Genomic DNA, 21,754 nt, shown 5'->3' with positions numbered 1-21,754 from the left:
CTGTTATGTTAAGTAGATCAAACTCCAGTAGGGTGGGTCCTAAACCTAATTGCTTTTGAGTTATAAAAAGAGCAGAATAACCACAGAGACAAACATTGAGAGAAGACAACAGATGATGGAGATACATATATCTACAAGTCCAGGAGTGCCAAGGATGCTGGCAGCTACTGGAAGCTAAGTGCAGCTATAACACAAATACCACAAGCAGATGGCTTTAACAAAGAGAAACTTATTCTCTCACAGTCTAGGAAGTTGAAAGTCCGAATTCAGGTTGCCAGCTCCAGGGGAAGGCTTTCTCTGTCAGCTCTGGAGGAAGGTAGGCTTTCTCTCTCTGTCAGCTTTGGAAGAAGGTCCTTATCATCAATCTTATCCTGGTCGAAGAGCTTCTCAGCACAGGGACCTTGGGTCCAAAGGACAAGATCTGCTCCTGGCACTTCTCTCTTGGTGGTATGAGGTCTCCCTGTCTCTCTCCTCACTTCTCTCTTTTATATCTCAAAAAAGATTGATTTAAAATACAACCTCATCTTCTACATTAAAAGCTGGACAATGAATATGGAAGACCGAAGAAGAATTGACGCCTTAGAATTGTAATGTTGGCAAAGAATATTGAAGATACCATGGACTGCCAAAAGAATGAGCAAATCTGTCTTGGAAGAAGTGCAACCAGAATGCTCCTTAGAAGCAAGGACGGTGAGACTGCGTCTTACGTACTTTGGACATGTCAGAAGGGATCAGTCCCTGGAGAAGGACATCATGCTTGGCAGAGTACAGGGTCAGCAGAAAAGAGGAGGACCCTCAATGAGGTGGATTGAGACAGTGGCTGCAACAATGAGCTCAAGCATTACAACGATTGTGAGGATGGCTCAGGACCAGGCAGCGTTTTGTTCTCTTGTGCATAGGGTCGCTGTGAGTCAGAACTGACTCGATAGCACCTAACAATAACAACAACAATAACGATCTTCTAGATTGAATCCTGCCTCATTCACTGCCTCCAATCTTGCCTCCTTAACATCACAGACCTAGGATTTACAACACATAGGAAAATCACATCAGACCACAAAATGGTGGACAGTGACATAATACTTGGAATCACGGCCTAGCCAAGTTGACCCATATTTTGGGGTGACACAATTCAATTCATGACAACCCCCTAGAGCCACAGCCTGAATTTAGACCTCTAGCCTCCTGAACTATAAGAAAATAAACTTCTGTTCTTTAAAGCCATCCACTTGCGGTAGTTCTGTTACTAGCGCTAGGTAACTAAGACAGGCTTCTAGGACGTAGGCTGTTAGTCCTTCTTTCTGTTATTGCCAGCAGAAAGATTGCTAGAAAACTTGCCATGTGTGTGGAGGAAGCTAAGATTAACTTCTGATCTACCCCAGGCCAGGGAATGAAGAATCCCTGGTCTTCAGCAATGGGTGAATTGACAGTAGAAAGGGGCACCTGCAGAAGAACACAATTGTATAGATGGGACTACCCAGGTCTAGAAAATGTCCCTGGGAACCCAGACTAAAAAGAGGCCTGGGCTTTCTCATTCCTCACCTCTAGGTCCCTGGGCCCTTTCTCAGCCTATCAGTAGAATCGGTAGAGATATCTCCATGTCGCTGCATGATTTGAACAATTTACCAAAGATGAAATACAAATGGCCAACAAGTGCATGAAAAGATGCTCAACATTAGAGAGATGCAAATCAAAATCACAATGAGATACCATTTCACACCTGCTAGAATGGCTAAGATAAAAACCAAAAAAACAACAGAAAACTATTGCTGTTAAGGGTGCAGAGAAATTGGAACACTTATCCATTGCTGGTGGGAATGCATAATGGTACAGCCTCTGTGGAAAAGTTTGGTGGTTCCTCAAAATGTTAAACATAGAACTACTACAATTCCACTCCTAGGTATATAACCCAAAAGACTGGAAAGCAGCAATGCAAGTAGACACATGCACACCAATGTTTACTGCAGCACTATCACAATAGCTGAAAGGTGGAAACATCCTAAACGTTCATCAACAAATGAAAGGCTAAACAAAATGTGGTATATAAATACAATGGAATATTACTCAGTCATAAAGAGAAATGAAGTCCTGAAACATGCTACAACACAGAAAAACCTTGCAAACATTACGCTAATCACAAAAAAACAAATACTGCATGATCTCACTCGTATGAAATATCCAGAATAGGCAAATGTGCCTAGAATAGGCAAATATAAAAAAACCAAAAACCCAAACTCTTTGCCGTTGAGTTGATTCCAACTCATAGTGACCCTATAGGACAGAACTGAACTGCCCCATAGAGTTTCGAAGAAGCACCTGGTGGATTCGAACTGCTAACCTTTTGGTTAGTAGCTGTAGCACTTAACCACTATGCTACCAGGGTTTCCAGGCAAATATACAGAAACCAAATTTTAAAAGTGGTTAACCAGGGGTGGGAAGGAGTGGGAAAGGGAGAGTCACTGTTTAGGAAGCACAGAGCTTCTGTTTACAGTGATGGAAAATTTGGCAATGGACGTTAGTAATGGTTGCATTAACTTGATTAATGTAATTGATGTCACTATTAAGAAGAAAAAAACTACAGTAAAAAAAATGGTGCTGCTTTTCTCTTTTCAACTTAGCCTTGTTCTAGTCAACAGTACCCATGAAATCAGATTTAATGTACTGGCCTTTTTTTCTTTAACATCTGACATTCTGCATCTACAACAATAGTAAAAAATCTACTATCCAACTATTTTGGCATTAATGACATATGCCTGGCAGTACTGAACACCAAAGTGCAAGTTGAGCTTAACACTGGCTGTGATGGTTAAGGTTATGTGTCAACTTCTCTGGGCTATGATTTTCAATGGTTTGGAAGTTAGGTAATGATGTAATCTGGCAGTTATGTAATGATGTAGTCATCCTCCATTTTGTGATCTGATGTGGTCATCCTCTATTTTTGCATAACGCTGAGTTTCACATAACAACCTGGTCGTTGGAACTTAACCACATCGATAAGTGAGGAGTGGGTATATATAACTGAGAATTTACAAATGTTTATCTGAGTTCCAGTCTATGGCAAACAGTGAATAAGAACAGCGTTCTGAGAAAACTATTCTGGGAAAATGTGCGGAGGTGCAAACAAGAGCACTGCAAATGAACTTTGGGAACATAACCCATGCAAAAGTATGGTGCTACCTAGGACCACAAAAATTTCCTTCTTCTTTAACTAAAAAAGTGACTGTAAATGTGAGAAAGAAGGCACAATGGGAAAAAAAATCCTTTTGTGAGTTTCCTCTGTCACCATTTCAGTTTACTTTAGATTCAACTGCTTTGGGCCCTTGAGGCTCATTTTTGTTCTGGATTTTAATGGCGTTTCGAAGCCAGTAACACTTACTCAGTGAGCTTAGGATAATCAAGAGAAGTCACTCCACAGTCGACTCTGGTTAAGTTCTGACAATGGCTATGCACAGCGTAGGGGAACATGTCTGCCTTGACCTCATGTCTTCTCTCCTACCTTCTACCTCCCAAGGGTTTAACTACAGTGTAGGACGGAAAATGGGATGGTCCGGGAAAGAGTGAAATTGTAATCATCAGCTGCTAAATGTTAGCAGCCCTGTGCTGCAAGGTTTGGTAAAGAAGAAAATGGTACTTTGGGTAACTCCCACTTAAATGGCAGGCCCCCATGCTGTAAAACACCAGGGTGTTTCTTGTTGTCTAATTTCTCTGATCCTATTGAGGTTGAAACTATTAAATAAAATTAGAGTGTTACACTATAATGGATACACATACATATATCCTTTATATTAGGTCACTTTTATGTAGTAGTAATCTTAGGTCTTCTGAATGTAGACACATTTAATTGACTTCTGGTTTCAGGTGGGATGGGTTGATCTCAGGGAGGAAAATAAAGAGGCCACATGTACAACAGCAGAGAATTCACCAATTAGTACTCTTAAATTATATGCAATCCCACATGATTATAAATTCTTCTTGGAAAATGTTGAAGGATATGGGAAATAGAAAAGATGCGGGTAAATGCATGACAGTCTATATAGCTAATTTAAAGCAACTTTATATTCAGTATAACATTATCATAGTATGATACACACACCCAACACCCACACTACACACGAGATACACACGAGATCATCATGAGTCAGAATCAACCAGACAGCAACGGGTGTGGATTTTTTGGTATACAAATATGTACACATGTGTGTGTACAGATAGGTAATTTAAATTTATATATACGTGACTTACCCCTAAATATAAGTAGTGACTTAATAATCCTGTATATATTTTCATAGTTAAAAATTATTATAATGAACACTTAACTACGTTTATAATAAAAGGTTAAAAAAAAAACAGATGTTTTAAAGGTGGATGCCCTACACACACATACATGCTCCACTCCCAGTGCCCCCCAACACACATCTTATCCCCCATTATCAACAGAAGCAAATAGGAGAGATTCATTGAGCTGACAGACTCAATTTAGCAGATAATCTAAGTTATATTTCCTCTCAAAAACTGTCCCTGAAATAGTTCCAGACTTACGAAACTAACCTTCCTAGGCCTGTCACCCTGTGCTTCATTTTATGAGCTTCTAGTTTCATTAAACTGCCACAGGAATTATATACTATTAAAAATAGCACCGCAGTCTGCCACCTGATGCAATGTCTTGGCAAACAGCAACCTGTTTTCTGCATTTCTACGAAACACCCACCACAGGCAAATCAAAATAAGAAAGGTCAAACTTCTTTAGAAACAGGCTATTAACTTCAGCAGTCACACATAACCACACAATAGCTTCTTATTAAGAAGAAAGAAAAAAAGCTTTTTTATAAAATTAATCCTCTCAGCAACAATTTTGCGCTGGTTTATTCCATTTATTTTACAGGTCAGGACAAGAAGTCTCAGGAAGTACTTGAACTTAGATCTTTGTACAATTCTAATCCTCCTATTATACCAAAGAATTATTTAAAATTTATCATTACATTACTTAGAGATGGAGAGAACCAAAAGATCCATTTCTTCTTTCTTCTGAAGTTTAAAAAGGCTTCTATTGTAATTATATTTTGTCAGAATTTTAAAAGTTTATACTCTTATTTTCTTTCACACTTGCTTTCTCTTCTTTGTCCCAAGGTTTTAAAAAATAATCTATTCATGCCTTTGGACTACGAGTCCTTGAATAAGATAAAACAAACAAAAAGGGTATTCTGTATCTTTTGAACTAAACAGGATAAGCACCACACATATAACTATGCCAAACACACTCAGGAAAAAGGCTAAATCTGGGCAGTAAAGAGAAAGATGAACACAATTTTAATAACTTTAAGACCTAGGATGCAGAAATTATTCGAAAAAAATTGTAACAGTTTTATAACGACTATTTTTCATTCTCTGAGGTAGAAATACAAGCAACTTTGTGCTGTTTCTTGTGATTTTTCAAATTGTTTTAAAGTTCACTATTAATGTTGATCTACATACTCAAAAATAGAAACATATACCACATAATTTTATATTACTAATAAATTAAATGCATTGTTTTTCAGCAGGCACAAAGGTAAAGTTTTTGGGTTTTTTTTTCCCCAATATAAAATAAAGATTGTCTAATAGGAGTGAGGTTTGGCTTGAGGGTTAGTGTTTTTAACATACTAGGTGGCCATAAAGCACCGAGGTTAATATGGGCTTTGAAAACTCAGAACTGGGTGAGAATTTTTCCTCCTTTGTTCACTAATAACTATCACTTGGGCAAGTTACCTAGCATTTGAACCACATGTTTCCTCTTCTCTAAAATGAGAATAAATAATATAAACTGCAGAGGTTTTTTCTTTTAAATTTTTTTGAAATAATTTTAGAATTAGAGAAAAGTTACAAAACATAGTACAGAGAATTGAGGTATATGCTTCATTCCTAATGTTAACAACTTAGATAACCATAGCACAGTCATCAAAACCAGGAACTTCCCACTGGTATCATACTATTAACAGACCTTAACTAAAAATCTCACCAATTTCCCATCAATGTCCTTGTTCTGTTCTAGGATCTGATCCAGGATCCCATAATGCATTTAGTTGTTCTGTCTCCTTAAAACCAAAACCATACCCATTGCCGTCCAGTCGATTCTGACTCATACCGACCCTATAGGACAGGGTAAAACTGCCCCATAGGGTTTCCAAGAAGCAGCTAGCAGGTGGATTTGAACCTCCAACCTTTTGATTAGTAGTCAAATGCTTAACCACTCTGTCTACTTCAATATGTAGCAGTTCCTTAGTCTTTTCTTGTCTTTCATGACCTTGATACTTTTGAAGTATAACTGTCATCCTATAGAATGCCTCTTAATTTCAGTTACTCTGATGTTTTCTCATGATCAGACTGAGGTTATGCATTTTTGCCAAGAACACCTCAGAAGTGATGTCATGCCCTTCTCAGTGCATCAAGTCAAGGGGTGGATGATGTCCATATGTCTTGTTACTGGTAACGTCAACCTTAATTCATTGTTTAAGGTGGTAACCTCAGAATTTTTTCCTAAGCATGGTTCTGGAACACAAGAAGTATTCAGTAAATGGCAGCTGTTATTATGGTCCAGTTAGGACAACACAAAGATTAAGAGCAGAGCTTGGGAATGAGGGAAATGATATATGTACAGCACTTAAAGAGCCTGGAAATTGTAAGTGCCCATGAAATCAACCACTTCTCAAGTGAGTTATTAGCATTCTTCTGCTAAATACTATGACCTAAGATGAAGAAATCTGAGATCTGAGAAAAAAGGTGAGTTTGGGGCACTCTGGGAGCAGGACAGGAAGATGAGGGGAGAGAAGGTGTGGGAGAGCCTCGGGTATGAAGGCAACAACATACCACTCCTACTCCATGTCATTTTTCCACTGGAAAAACTGGCATCAAAATCAGAGGTGGAGAACACAAAAGGCACTCGTGCTTGGTATCTAGCATACCAACCCACAGTGCAAAAGTCAAGTTCCTGCAATATGCTGTGGGGTTCTCACTCATTCATTCTCTTATAAAAATCACCACCCTCTGCTTACTGGCTCTCTTATTTTTCTTCTGAGTATTTTCAGGCTGCAACATTAAAAAAAAAAAAAGAAAAAGAAAGAGACCAAACCCATATTTGTCAAGTCCATTCTGACTCCATGACCCTACAGGGCAGAGCAGAACTGCCCCATAGGATTTCCAAGGCTATAAATCTTTACGGAAACAGAATGACACACCTTTCTACTGCAGAGCAGCTGGTGGGTTCGAACTGTCAACCTTTCCGTTATCAGCCAAGTGCTTAACCACTGTGCCACCAGGCTGTGACACTGGATCTCAAAAATTTGTCTTCTGCAGCTGCCTCTGCTATTAATGGAGTTCAGATCAGCTAAGATGCCAATTCTAGGATACCTAACATATGGTAGTTAAAATATGTTATGAAACAGTCCCTGCCTTTTAAAATATAAATCTAACCCAAAGGGAACAAGAAAATAAAGTACACCCAAAACTAACTCTGGGGGTCTAGACGTGCAGGTCAAAATTTTAAACATGCCTCCATCAGACCACATGAAAAACTACAAAATTAATTATGGCATCACAGACTTTGGGGATTTAACCTCGGCTTTGGAAACCCACGTCACTATTTATAAACGTAAGAGTCTAATGAGATTTACTGCCCTGCAGGATAGAGTGTATTATTTCGTATAGCTTAGGTGTTAACTATAAAAGCATTAGAGCATCATTATATGGCTGAAGTAATGAGAAAACCAGTATGTGAAACGATAGCCTTTCTATAAAATACTGTCATCACTAGACAAGCTCTACACCATTTACACGTAAAGGACCAGGAAGTTAACAGTCATCTGTGTGCCAAAGTGGGAAACTGTAGGCCACAGAGCTAAAATAAAATGCAATTTGATGACTGAAGCTTAATGCCCTGACATCCAGGCCAGGATGACGATGACTGACCCAGGTGGCCTCTAAGCTAATGCCTAAATTGCCTAGCAGTTTAATTGGAGAACTGTGCAGGAGTTGAGAGTGAGTTCTTCTCTCAACGCACTCCTGCCAGGGGTGTGAGAAGGAGGGTCACAGCTTCCTGTTTTTTTTTCAGCTCCCTCTTTTAAGAAAGAGGAAGACATTAGTGAACATGTATTAAGAACTTACTCTGATCTAAACTTCTTACAAGCTCACTGCATACAAAACAGTAATATGAGGGGGAATAAGAATCTCCATTTACAGTAAGACAGCCTAGGCCCAGAGAAGCGAGCTAAGGTGCTCAAGGTCACACACTCAAGATCCTACACTGGAGCCAAGGCCCCAACAGTTGGCTCCAAAGCCTGTGTGCTCAAGCCCTGGGCAGCGCACCTCCAACTGAGGATACTGCCTCTTCCCTTCGAATCATCAGGAAAAGCTAATAAAAGATTCTGGTAAGTGTTTTCAGTTCCTTAAAATGAGACTGTACTCTCTCCCTCCTCTTCCCCCTGGAAGCTTTCGCAGGCATACTTACGGATCAAAACAGACCACCACTCACGGGGCTCCAAACACAAGGCTCTCCTGTCCCTCTTCTCTCTTTTCCCAGGCTACCATGTCTTCTGTCCTCACCCTCACATCATCAACCATCAACTAGAAGACAATAGCAATTTTCCTGCAAAGCCTGAGCTGGGGACACAGCTTCCTTCTGCTCAGGAGTGCCCTTTTGCTCCAGGGCACCTTCTGTATCAACCACACAGAGGATTCCTGAACATGACTCACGGTGGTGACGGCACAGGTCACACATCTGGATACCAACTGTGCCCAGTGGAGGAGATCCTACGTAGTTTCACTTTGTTAAAACATTTTGACAAAAGTATAAAAACATTACTGGGGCTCCTTTCAGGGAGCTCCCCGATAACTCCCTTTCCCAGCTCAAAAAGTCCCCACCCACACTACTCCTTTTTCTCACCCTCCGCCCCCAGGTCCCAAGCCCCAAGGGAGCTGTTAGAAAGATCAAAGATTTGATTTATTAAGTCTGTGTGTGAATTCTGAATTATTTACCTCTTTCTTAAAAAAAAAAAAAAACTTTCTCCCCTATTATAAAAGTTATATATACTCCTTGTAAACAGATTCAAACAATGTAGAAATGTAGATAGACAGACAGACAGAGACACAACAAACAAGCCTCCTTAATCCCATTCTTAAGAGATACCAGTTTAGTTTACACCTTCAGGAATTTCAAAAATTCAAATCTAATTGTTACATGAAAAAAGCAAGGGGGGCAGGTTCAGGTGCACTGTATGTTACCATCTGTGCAATGTGTGGTAACAATACTAAGCAAAAGTAGAGAGGACAAAGTTCATAGGTAGTTACCAGGGCCAGGAGGGAAGAGGGAAGAGGAAAGGGGAGTCATTGTCTAGGAGGCAGAGTTTATGGTGACGGGAATTTTGGCAATGATATGGGTGATGGTTGCACAACACGATTAATGTATTGCTGTCACTGCATCCTACACCTGTAAAAAACGTTGAACTGGCAAACACTGTGTTATATATTTTTTTGTAAGGATAAAATAATAAAACAAGCACGTTTCTATTAAAATTAAAAAAGAGAGGGAGGAAAGAAGATATTTACCTATTTTCTACTATTTTTTTTTACATAAAGTATCTTCGAAGGCTTCGTAAGAAACAGTCAACACTGACTGCCTCCAGGAACGGGAACTGGTCAGGGGTGAGAAGTACATTTGTCACTATATATCCCTCCATGCCATCTGAATTTTGACCCACGTGAATGTATTGTCTATTCAAAAACCCAACCACTTAAGTTAAATTTTAAGACAAAGAAAATATACTTACTGAAAGTCTAAAACAGTGCCTAGTATACAGCAGACACTCAATAAATATTGCAGAATGAATGAAATGAACCTATATAATTTAACAGAATTGGAATTGTACTGCTTTGTAGTAAGAGGGGCAATTGTTTATCTTTTTGCAGACTATCTTAAAACTATATGTAAGTTTTGTGTTTTATGCTATAATGTAGCTATCTCTGAATTCATATAGAAAAACTGACCTTCCCCAAATCTGTGTTTTTCATGTTACTTCACATCTCTTAGTCCACCACCTCATCTTGAGAATTCTAAGTATCCCAATTTGAAAACCACAGATTTTAGTCAAATCCTCAAATTTTACATAAACTGGGGATGATCAAAGTGAAATGCTTTACCCAAGGTCAAACAGCAAATACTGGCTAAAGCGGAGATCAGGCTATGAGAGCAAAAGATTCACCTTCAAGTTGTTTTGTCTATCCTCTTTCTCCTACCTTTACCCTGTACTCACACAGCCAACTACAGGTTTCCCCAAAGAAAAACCCTTTCATGTTTTATCTGGGTCCACAGGCCCATGGCCCTTTTACAAAACCACGGTTTGGTAGCCACCTCACCATAACTGGCTAACTCAGCTTAACTCTATGCCCATAAACTCTTTCACCAGCTTATACCTCATTAGACTTTCTATCAAGTTTTTTTTTTTTTTTAAACAAACTGTTTCTAAGCACTTTAGAGGCCATTTTGGCTATATCATTTGCATATAATTAATATACTAATTGCAAATCTGTTGTATTTATTTGTTAAACCCAGAATCATGGCTTGACAATATTTGGTAAACCAATCATTTTGACCGTGTTTGAAATAACACTACTTAAAAAAAATATCCAATAATACCCATTTCCTCTGGTTTTGGTTGGCTTTTCCTCAACTTTTTCAAAGCAATAATGAGTACATTTCACATATGCTAGCCTGCTTTATATGAAAGTCCTTTGAATAATAAACAGTGGGTAAAATAGCTGCCCTGAAATTATGTTCAATTATGTTCAATTCTTACTCAAAATATTTGGTACTGTCAATACGTGCAACGTCCTAAGCCAGGTGCACAAACGATGTTTTATAAACTACAACCGTGATAGGAAAGACAATTTTGTAGGATACCAACTGATGAATGAAAATAAAGTAACCTTGGGAGAAGCAAAGTATATAAATTGTTAGATTGCTAACAATAATTTCCTGAATAAAGCACTGGCCCTGAAGAATCATTGTATGTCCTTAGGGACTCTAAGGCAATAGAATGTTTATGTCCAGGTATTTTAAAAAAATCTCCTTTGGAATTAATCACTTTGAAAAGAATTGGACAATTTGGTGCTTGTATCGAAACTCCTATGCGGGTGGAAGAATCTCAAAACAATTTCTCGACTGGATCAAATATCTCTAGTCCCTAGGAACAATTTCAGACATTCCAGAATCAAATGAATTCCAGAGTATCAAAGAAGTAATTGGTGCCCCAAGGTAACGGTCATAGCCAGGATACTGGTGGAGAGGTGGGAATCAATGTCATGGGGGAAAGATGGTGATCTCAGGAATCAAACGGCTCCAGGAAGGGATGTGTAAGTTGCTCTCACTGCCCAGGCCCTGCCATGGAATAGGATGTCAATTAAGAGTACAGTTTTCCCAGAGTGTCTCCAAGATCTTGTCAAGGGTGTTGTGAATTTCCCGAACATCAGACAGCAATGTTCAAGTATAAACAAAAAGGCATGTTCCAAGTCAAAACACATTCCAAAGTAACTTAAAACACACTCAAAACAGAAAGACACCTAGGCTAGGAGAGAGAAGACCTAAAAGTTAAGTCACCAACCATCTCTCATCCTCCACTTCTCTTTCTACTTAATTGGGTGGAATTTAATACCTTCCCTTTCTCACGATGCTATTGTGGGAATTGAGTATGATACCTTTAAAATTTTAAATTGGGAAATGCTGTACAAATAGATTATTATTGTACTCAAAGGATGGCAAGTTTATAAATGATAGGAGGCCTATTAATTTGTAATGTTGACAATTTTCTGTCTAGGTAACTAAAGAAACAAAGCAGGATCTAGTCACACCCCTTTAAAACAAAACAAACAAAAAACAAACTCATTGTTGTCGAGTCGATTCTGATTCACAGCAACCCTCTAGAACAGAGTAGAACTGTCCCATAGGGTTTCCAAGGCTATAAATCTTTCCTGAAGCAGACTGCCACATCTTTCTCCCACAGGGTGGCTGGCGGGTTTGAACTGCTGACCTTTTAGTTAGCAGCCATGCGCTTAACCACTGTGCCACAAGGGCTCCCTCCAAGGCCAAAATTTCTGTGAGTTTAATAGATAGCATAATTCATTATGACTTAGATTTGGGTCTACTTCTAAACATAACCTCATATAATAAATGCCTAACCTCGCACCTACCTCTACAAGTTGGGAAGGCAGCAGCCACATCTCTTGGGTTCCACCAGTAACTAAACATGAACTCCATGCCAGCATAGCTGTCCTCCTCAGGCTGCCTGAAGACCAGCACATCAAGCAAAGGACAGCGTTACCAGAAGAGTGTACTTTACAACATCACCAGGGCACAGTCCAAGAGTTGTTTCAGTAAGAAGAGAAAGAAAAGTCAACATATAAAAGGTAAATAGCTGAATAACAAACAAGAGAACAAAGTATCTGAGTAGAACATATGATCCTCTCCCTCCTCCTCCAACAAAAAAGTAGGGGAGAGGGAGAGACAGAAGAATCAAAGAAACTCTTGATAGGTGATGGACGCACAGGTGTGCTACATTATAATTGTCCCCTCACTGTCTCCCTAGCTGCTAATGGACGTAATAGCTACTAACGGACATAAAGTAAAGAATGTACTCTAGGGGGAGATGATTGCCTTCTGAAGAAACCCAGAGCTCAGTTAAGCTGTCTTAACTTAAAGGAGGAAGGGCAGTTCTCTGACACCAATAAATCTAGCCCACTCTGAACAGGGGCAATAAACGATGGCCATTGCCTACACAGCTTTCTATTTCTATTACCTTCTTTTACCTTTTCTTACCTCCCTTTCGTTATACCTTCCCCTGTCTATTTTCTGTACATACTATTTGGCACACAGACATGCTGTCCGATTAGTGTTTAATTCCAGGGGAGAGGAACTTAGACATTTTCCTCCTAGGACGTGAACTGGGGTGTGCTTGGATGCGAACTAGCCCTGTGGATGGGAGCCTAACTTTGGGGAACCTAAGCTGATGATGATGTATGCTGTTCTGCTCATCCCTGTCCTGTTTCTCTGTGAGTAATAAAAGTCTGTTGATTATGACATTTAGAACAGTGTCTGGTCTGTGCTCCAAACGGTCTTCATCAAGAACTGAATATACTGACATTGTAATAGGTATATGAAGTTTCATTTTACTATTCACTCTATTTGTTTGTGTGTTTTTAAAAAGTGACATAATAACACTTTGTTATGAGGCTATAATTTAATCTGGTGTGAACCCAATTTGTTTTTAAAATTATATATATAGATGTAGATATATACACATACACACACACAGAAACCCTGGTGGCGTAGTGGTTAAGTGCTATGGACTGCTAACCAAAAGGTCAGCAGTTTGAATCTGCCAGGCGCTGCTTGGAAACTCTATGGGAAAGTACTACTATGCTCTATAGAGTCACTGTGAGTCAGAATCAGCTCAACGGCAGTGGGTTACACACGTATACACACACAGACGTATACCAACACACTCATAAAACACCAGCAAAGAAAAAACACCAATAAAAAATACACCAAATAATTTCTGTTGGGTAGTGGGATGAAACCAAGATTACAGAACAAGTCAGCTCATTTCACACAACTACTAAGAGAAGAAGCTGGTGTTCAAGAAGCAAGGCCCGCCTAACCCCAGGCAGCTCTTTCTGTCAAACCTCATGCATTCATCAACATTTACTGGGACTACCACCTCTTTAATAATCTACTCATACACTCAACATTCCTTGGGTAAAGTGGGACTTGACCCTGAAAGTACAGCCAAGTATTCCACCTGGTACTCTGAATAGTCAGTGGAGCTTTTACCACTAGCCCTTTCCTCAAAGAAAGAAAAGTATGCCCAGTTTCTCTGTCTAAAGGGACCAGGTCAAGTCAACAGTAAAAAGAAAGGCAAAAAGATCAAACCCTGATGTGTAAGAATGCTTTACATTATAATGATAATAAAAACCAAAAGAAGCCACAACCACTGTGTACCGTTTATTAGGAAGATGCAGACTAAAGCTTTGCTCTGTATTTTCTTACTACCTCCATTTTTCCTTTCTAGCTCCAGAGGCAGACAAGGATAGCCAGGAAATATATGGAGTCTCCACAATAGCAGGTGAAGAGGGAGGTCAAGCAATGAGACATTTTTCTTAGAAATTCTATTCGATAAAACGGCACTGAGTTCCAAAGCCAATTACTATCGATATCCAGAGATCATGGACTTTGTCTGATACATCGGCCTTTCAAAAAGATAAAAAGACTGTCTCGGTAAATGTTTTTATATTAATATGCATGACCAAGATATCACTAATAATAGCTTGGGCTGAGTAAGACAGCTTAAAAGATTTTTGTAGGTGAGATGATAAAGGTCCAATCCCAAACCAAGGGGATTCCTTTGATCTTACGTGTCCCAGGGACACTATGCTCTCAGTTCATCTTCCTAGAGCTAGGCACTCATTACCCAAATGTTCAGGCTGCTGACCTTTGCCAGCTGAGGCATACAATCCTATCTCTATGTAGAAACCCTGGTGGTTAAGAGTTCAGCTGCTAGCCAAAAGGTCAGCAGTTCATATCCACCAGTCGCTCTTTGGAAACCCTATGGGGCAGTTCTTCTCTGTCCTATAGGGTCACTATGAGTTGGAACTGACTCGACGGCAATGGGTTTTGGGTATGTAGATACAACAAAAGGAGGGAAAGAACTACAATGTAAGCCAAGCCAATATTCCCAGCTCAAGGGGAAAATTATTTACATCCCATTCTGACATCTTTCCTCTCTGAGCTTTTAGGAGATGCCTGCTTTTCTTAAAAGCTAGTCAGTTCCTATCTTATGGATAATGTAAATCTTGGGATCTTCCCCATTTTACATTGGCCATTAGGAATCCCTGAATCAAATGAGAAGTGCAAAGCTAGCAACTGTACTGAACCTAAAGATTCAGTGTTGACTCCTAACGATTCTGAGTATTTGTGTCGTTCGTCCTACCACAGAATTTTTGTCACCAGCCTCGAGAATTCTGACTTCAGGAAACAAGAGAGTCACAGGGGACGGTAATACAGACAATGGTATAATGATGATTTCCCCGACACTTCAGACGCGTTCTGTACCATATTTTATGAGACACGACAGGGAAGAATTTGTTTCAACTTATTCAAGAATCATACCTACTTGGAAACTCACTTGCCGCTCAGTTATGAAAAACTGTCAATATTGTGGGTTTTCTCAGAGGGTGAAGTCCTCAAATAGGTCTGTACAAATACTGTTGCCAGGTACCATAAAATGGAAATCAAAATGAATCAGAGGTGACATAAAATAAATACGTCAAGTTTTCTCACAGCTGCTTTTTTTTTTTTTTTTTTTTGCTGTAAGTCATCTCTAATAAATTTCTAGAGCAGGAAAACAAGTCAAGTTTGACTCCAACTTTTAGGCTGTTAGAAACACTCAAAGTTGGTTTTTTCAGGTTTTTCTTTTCATTCAACATCAAATTATTTAGCAACTAACAAGTGTTTCTTTTTGTCTAACTATAAAGCAAAAATACTGAAATTAGGGGCTGCTTCTAACAAACTGCTCTACCCTTCATGAACTAATCAAGATATACAGAATAACTCTGTAATCTGCACAGACTCCTTTTGGTTTTTACAATGTAGGAAGAGGTTGGTTTAGAAGCTCTCTGGCAGCACCTGAGACAGCTCAAAGTTGTGTTTTTTTTTTTTTTGCCTCACATCTAGTTAAGTGTGTGAAACCTGAGTCAGTTCCTTTTTCCAGAGATATCAAGCCCTGAGATGATGGTAGACCCATCCTCTGCTCTATCTAGCCACACCACCACTTTTCTGTGACGTGATTAGATGCAAAACACATCTTCATGGGTTACTGTTATGATTAGTATGAATTTTTAGAATTCCAGATGCAATTCATACTAAAAACCTAGTTAAACAGTTGGCAGGGTCCTGGGAGAGCCTGTAATAATTAGCTCATTTATACCATCAAGCAGCAAGTGTAATACTGTGTTATGGTTGAAGTTCTCTCATCTCATCTCTACTTAACCTCTGAACTGGATAGATTACACCCTCACTAAAACATTTTGATGCATGTGGATTGCTAAGCAACTGCTCACAGCGATTAGTACTAGCTAATAAGCTTTTCCACTCTCTTCCCGCTGGTTGATGTGCCATGCTTACCACGTTTTGGTTGTATGTTTCCAAGCCTGTTTATACAGGTTATACTTGTTTCTGTTATTACATAATTTAAGTAATCAATGAAATTTGAGTCTGAAAAGAGAGTTGTTCCTATAAAATTTAAATCAAATGCTTTAGAAAGACTTGTTAAAGTAGCTAAAAAAGACTGCTGCAAAAATAGGTGTGATTGAGACAACTTTAATACCTGGAGAGAAAAAAAGGTTACTTAAAATGTAGGACAACTCCACTGAGCTTCTGTTAAGGGTGTTGGAAAAATGCAGGAATGCTGACTGTTGAACAACATGATGAACGTATTTAATGTCACTGAACTGTATATGCGACAATTACTGAAATGGCAAATGTTTTGTAACCTATATACTGACCACAATTTAAGCGGGGGGGAGGGATGTAGAAGGACTTAGTACTGTACTTCCTTGAAAGTGCTAATGTTCTGGCATCACCGAATGACTGGGCGTTGTCATTAATACATTAAGAGTGTGGTTTGCGCAGGAAAAGACAATAAGGAACACAAATCAAAAGACCCACATTCAAAGAACAGCTCTTTACACTATATAGAAGACCAATAAATTCGGAATATTTATACTTCTAAGTTTAATAAAATGTTTATGGTGTGTATGTATCACTTTTAAATTATTTCTACCTTTAACTGCCTGATAATCATCGAACTATGGGTCTCCATTGTACTAGACAAGAGGGCTCTCTCCATGGAACTAGGTCAAAGTTTGGGCCCTCCCCCATTGCATTTTTCTCCTTTCTTTGATAAAGAACTTTAAAATAACTGAAAGGGTGAAAGTTTGCTTTGGATGGGATCTCACCACTCTGCCCATTCAGTGCCCATCAACTCAGGAGCCTGGTCTTTCCCATATCCCTCAGAGCGGGGCTCCGAGTCCCACCCCTCAGGTGGCCTAAGCTTAAACATGACCTCTCTCCTCTCTTTCTTTCCCATTTACAACCCTATTATCTGAGTCCAGTTATTCTCATACAGGAGTTCAGCAAAGCAAGGCAAAGGTCAATTCACACCATAAGGTTCATTTCACTAGGACGTTTGCCTTTCAGAAGGTCTATGTTCATCCATCTGCAAGTGGTTACAGTTCAGGAGTATATAAATGAGACATGAAAAAATGTAGGCTTATGGAAGGGGAGATATTTTGGAACCTGGGATAGCAAGAACAGGGCAGTCTCAAGGTAAAGGAGTTACAAGGTAGAGAGAACTAGATTTAACTCCATTTGTGACTTTCAGAAGTAACAACCTTTCCGAGTCAGATTCCTTGTCTATAAAAATATGGGTATTACCACCTACCTCATAGGATTAAATGAGATAAAGAGTTGCAAAGCACCTAATACAGTCTAGGCACACAGCAGGTGCTCCATCAATCATGGCTGCTTTTAGGAGTCTACCTTTTCACACCCAACCTCATCCCACCCCCAAAATGGCATTTTTCATAGCATCTTCCTTCCTCCAATTTTTGAACCCAAAGATTTTCTTAAAAGCAGCTAGGTCCCCACATCTCACTGGCTTCCAAAAATAGCAGCCCTAGGGGCTCTGGTACAGGAAAGGTGTATGGGTCAAAGGTCATGTTACTCCACAACACACTGGTGGGAGCTCAGAAGTACAGGGTGCACAAAATGTGAACATCAGTTGGTTGATTTGTATTATCAAATTTACTCGAAATGAATCTACAGTAAGATCAAGAGTAAAAAAACAAAAAAAAGTCAGTTAATTCTCTTTTTATATCGGTACACCCAGCCTACTCTCTTCAAGTGATTCATCATCTAAGATCCCTGATGTGGTTGCTAGATTTAGAGATCCAAGTTGTACACTCTTTGCGAACAGCAGACTATCGCCCTTGATGAAATGGTTCACCCCACACCTAGGCTGGGAGCTCACTTGGTGTGGGGCACTCTGGGAGTACTGGACAAAACACATGGTCATGTTCAACGTCTGTTCATACTGTCACTCTCCAATTCAAGAAAGGTTATCTTGAATCATACACATGCACAACTGAGATGAAGATGCTGAAGAGTGTGGGTAAGAGTAAGTATGGTTGGCCTGGTCTAGTTCTTAAACAGAAAGGAGACAGCCATGACATCAAACCAGAAGGGTGGTAGGGGGCATACCACCAATTTATTATTTATAACATCCTGATACTCCACACACATGTGATCATAGCTCACCCACCTTCCATGAACGAGAAAACCAATTTTTAAAAGTTCTAAAAAACAGCGTCTGGGTTTATTAGATGTCTGCATCTCTTTGTTTCTATGCACATGAGCTATCTTTTCTGGATTAAGCATCAGCTGACACATATATTGCTTTGGTTTTTCCTTTAGAAGACAAACAAGTTGAGGAAGCGGTCTTTCCCTTTCGTCCAAGATGATAACATGCAACAGCTGTTATCTAAGCAACCATTCAGGTTTCACAGGTATTCAGGGTTAATCTGTTATTTTCTCTAAAGGAACGCCACCCCTTCACCGCCACCCCTTCACCTCCCGGCCCCTCACCCAGGTGCTAACTGCTGATTCATAAAGAAGCTACTAAAAGCAAATGAGTTATGGGGCCCAGGAAACACTGATGGTGACAGAATCTGTTTCAAGACAATTGTCTTGCTAAAGTATTTCACTTTTTCCAGCATGTGACTTGAGAATAACTTCTGCTTACCAGATACATTTCAAAAGGGTACCCACAAAAATCTCTATCTTTGAAGAAATACTTCCATCCCTAGACTATGTGCTTTGGTGTGCTAACAAACTCTTTAGGATGCAGTTAATATTATTCTGTCATTAATGAAAGAGGCAGGCTTATTGGCTATTTTTCTATTCTCTCTGAGCTTCTTAAAAACTAGAAGTCTTTGGAAAATAGAATTACCCACTTGCAATCATAATTAAAAATTAATATATATGTGTTTGAAGTGGAAACCCCAAAGCAGAACATATAAAAACAGACTCGCTTTCTCTCGCAGTGCCACGACTTGGGACCTAGAGCAGCTGATTCAGGCATGAGGGACAGATGAAAGCTGGGTCGGCCCAAAGGAGCCGCACCAGTCACCAGTGGTCACGATGAGTTTACCCCTCAATCCCAAATCTTTACTGACTGAATGGATTAACAGGAAAGCCAGTGATGGTGAAACTTAAGTGGGAAATGGAGTTCAAGTACTACCTGGTATCTGTAAATGGCTATATGAACATGCAGCTTGCAAATACAAAAGAGGGCATAGATGGGGCATTGTCTGGACATCTGGGTGAAGTTTTAACAAGGTGTAATAATGTCCTTTATATCAGAGGTGCTGAAGAAGAGGAAGATGGGGAAATGAAAGAGTAGCATCTTCTGTGGGGGATTTAAAAAAAATACTTATTTCTAGACAACGAAGATTTTTTTTTTTTCCTTTTTTTAATCAGACTCTACAATGCAGGGAATAGGCATCTAAAATAATTGTAGAAAATCGTAAATGATTTCAAAACCTGGCATCATCATCATCAAATACTGAAATATCAAATATTGTAATGAAATTATCCTCCATTTATTACCAGCTTTTAATTCAATGGGGTTTATAAAGGCAATAAAATAAAAATTGTTTAAAATTTTTGTTCAAACTTTAATTCTTTTAAACTACAGAGTTATTCAGTCCAAATGAGTTGCACAACTTTCCTAAGCAACTTGAAGCTAACTTACTACCCAAAACAGGTTTGGGATGTCATGACTGGAACTTTTTAGTATGACTTCCCATGGGGCGAGGTCCTAATAAGCCCTTGCTATGTTTTTTATGTTTTTGTAGCATGTCTTCTCCTGTTAAACTCAAACTAAGCCAAGACTCCTAATTACTATCAAGCCACCACATGAAGGAATCAACAAGATAAAAATCATTCCAACAGTTTCACTTCTGAAATGGCAAGTATTGCTGAGGAAGCCTCACAATCCTAGAGGTAGTTTGCCTCCATGTAATGGAAGACTAAAAAATAATAATAAAAAAAAAAGGTTATTCAAGATAGCACTGAGCCCTAATATAATGAATAATTAGGAATTATGTTTTTATATTCTTTCTGTCTATACTTTCTTACTGGAGAAGAAGTTTAGTATAGTGGCCAAGAGACTGCCTACACTTGAATCCTGGCCCATCTATCTTCTTGCCGTTGAGAGCTTGAGCAAATTACTCAACTGCTCTGTGCTGCAGAGTTTTGCCTCTGTAAACTAAGGATAACAACAGCACCTATACCATAGGCTGTGGGGATTAACTAAGTATATTACATATACAAAGCAATTAGAACACAGCCTGGCACATAATAAGTATTCTGTGCTAGGTTTCATGAGCATGTATAACAAAATCTTATTAGTAAAATATGAAAAGAAACTTCATTTTTGTGAGGTGGAAGTATCAAGATTAAAAACAGTGGCACTGAACTGTTTGCTCCTTTACCACAAGTATACTACCAGTATGCGAGCAGGGCGCATCAGGCACTAATCAAACGCTGGACAGTTGTCAGATCCTGTCTGACCACCAACACTGATGTAACCAACCTCCTAACAGGCTACACAGAGGCCAGAGGGTGCCTTGGTGAGAAGCTCCCAAGTGTCTTCGGCTCAACGTGTTGTGACCGATTCATAATCCTGCCACCCAGGCAACTGTGATGCCTCAGGATGGCAATAATTAGCATGTTGTGACCAGACCAATGGCAGAGGCCTCCCGAAACACAAAGCACTCCAATATAAACACTACACCTAATAATTGACCTCAGTGGGACTTGTGGCCTCACCTTGAGTCATACAATATAAACCAGGTTCAATTATCTGACACTTGAGCCAATAATGGGAAAAAACATTAATCGTCACATTCTAATAACACAGAGCAAATCTTCTGCCTTCCTGAAAACCAGCAAGTTCTAAACTGCCATCTTTCCCATATCTTACAAGAAGCCCTTTAAACTTTAACAGTCCTGAAAACATATTCTGAAAAAACAAAACAACATATTTGTTGATTGTCTACTATGTACCAAATTCATCTATTTCTCTCAAAACTCATGCAGGTAGGTATTTTAATCTCCATTGCAAAAATGGTGTGGTGGTGCCATCTGATCTCTAACTTCACAAGGGGGAAGGAGAATCAAGTTCAACAGCCTAAGGCTGATTCATATGAAGCGCAGGTTAGATTCAGACATGCCTTCTCTCTCTGCCATCTTTACCAATTCTGACATCAACCGTCTGTCCCATGGCACGCTCTACTTCTGTGTTGGGTTTGAGAATTCATTGCAATGGCCACACAGAACTCACAGAAAATACAATTATGGGGTTTATCAGGAAGATAATAGGTTACAGTTCAGGCTTAGGAACACTCAGGGTACACAGTTCTTTCACCAGGACAGCCTCTTTCTGGACCCTTGGCCTCTGCTGCAAAGTTCTTTTAGCTCTGCCAATAAGTGCCCAGTGGCACCCCACTCCACCAGTTAAGCCTCAGCCCAAAGGCACTCTCCGCTTTCTCGATTCGTGGGGCAGGAAATCCACTGCCATCTCCTGCCGGTCTCTCCTGCCACCACTTCTGGCTA

At 39.5% G+C, this 21,754-nt stretch overlaps 1 protein-coding gene and 1 pseudogene across 8 annotated transcripts in view; one reads left to right on the top strand and one right to left on the bottom strand.

Moving 5' to 3' along the window:
* The window catches only part of SGMS1 (sphingomyelin synthase 1), a 346,369-nt gene that overhangs the window by 75,516 nt on the left and 249,099 nt on the right, over positions 1 to 21,754 (bottom strand). The window contains exon 1 of one of the 8 annotated variants that reach the window (XM_064269609.1): positions 8,480 to 8,891. The exons of the other annotated variants lie outside the window; for them this stretch is intronic. The gene's annotated coding sequence lies outside the window, so the exon portion shown is untranslated. Of the gene's footprint in view, positions 1 to 8,479; positions 8,892 to 21,754 lie in introns of those variants that run through there. 8 annotated transcript variants of the gene reach the window in all.
* LOC100660276 (small nuclear ribonucleoprotein F-like) lies at positions 19,277 to 19,761 on the top strand (annotated as a pseudogene).

This window comes from Loxodonta africana, chromosome 16, assembly GCF_030014295.1.
Source record: "Loxodonta africana isolate mLoxAfr1 chromosome 16, mLoxAfr1.hap2, whole genome shotgun sequence".
In the NCBI taxonomy this organism is placed as follows: Eukaryota; Metazoa; Chordata; class Mammalia; order Proboscidea; family Elephantidae; genus Loxodonta; species Loxodonta africana.
This window is presented reverse-complemented; position numbering and strand designations above follow the sequence as displayed.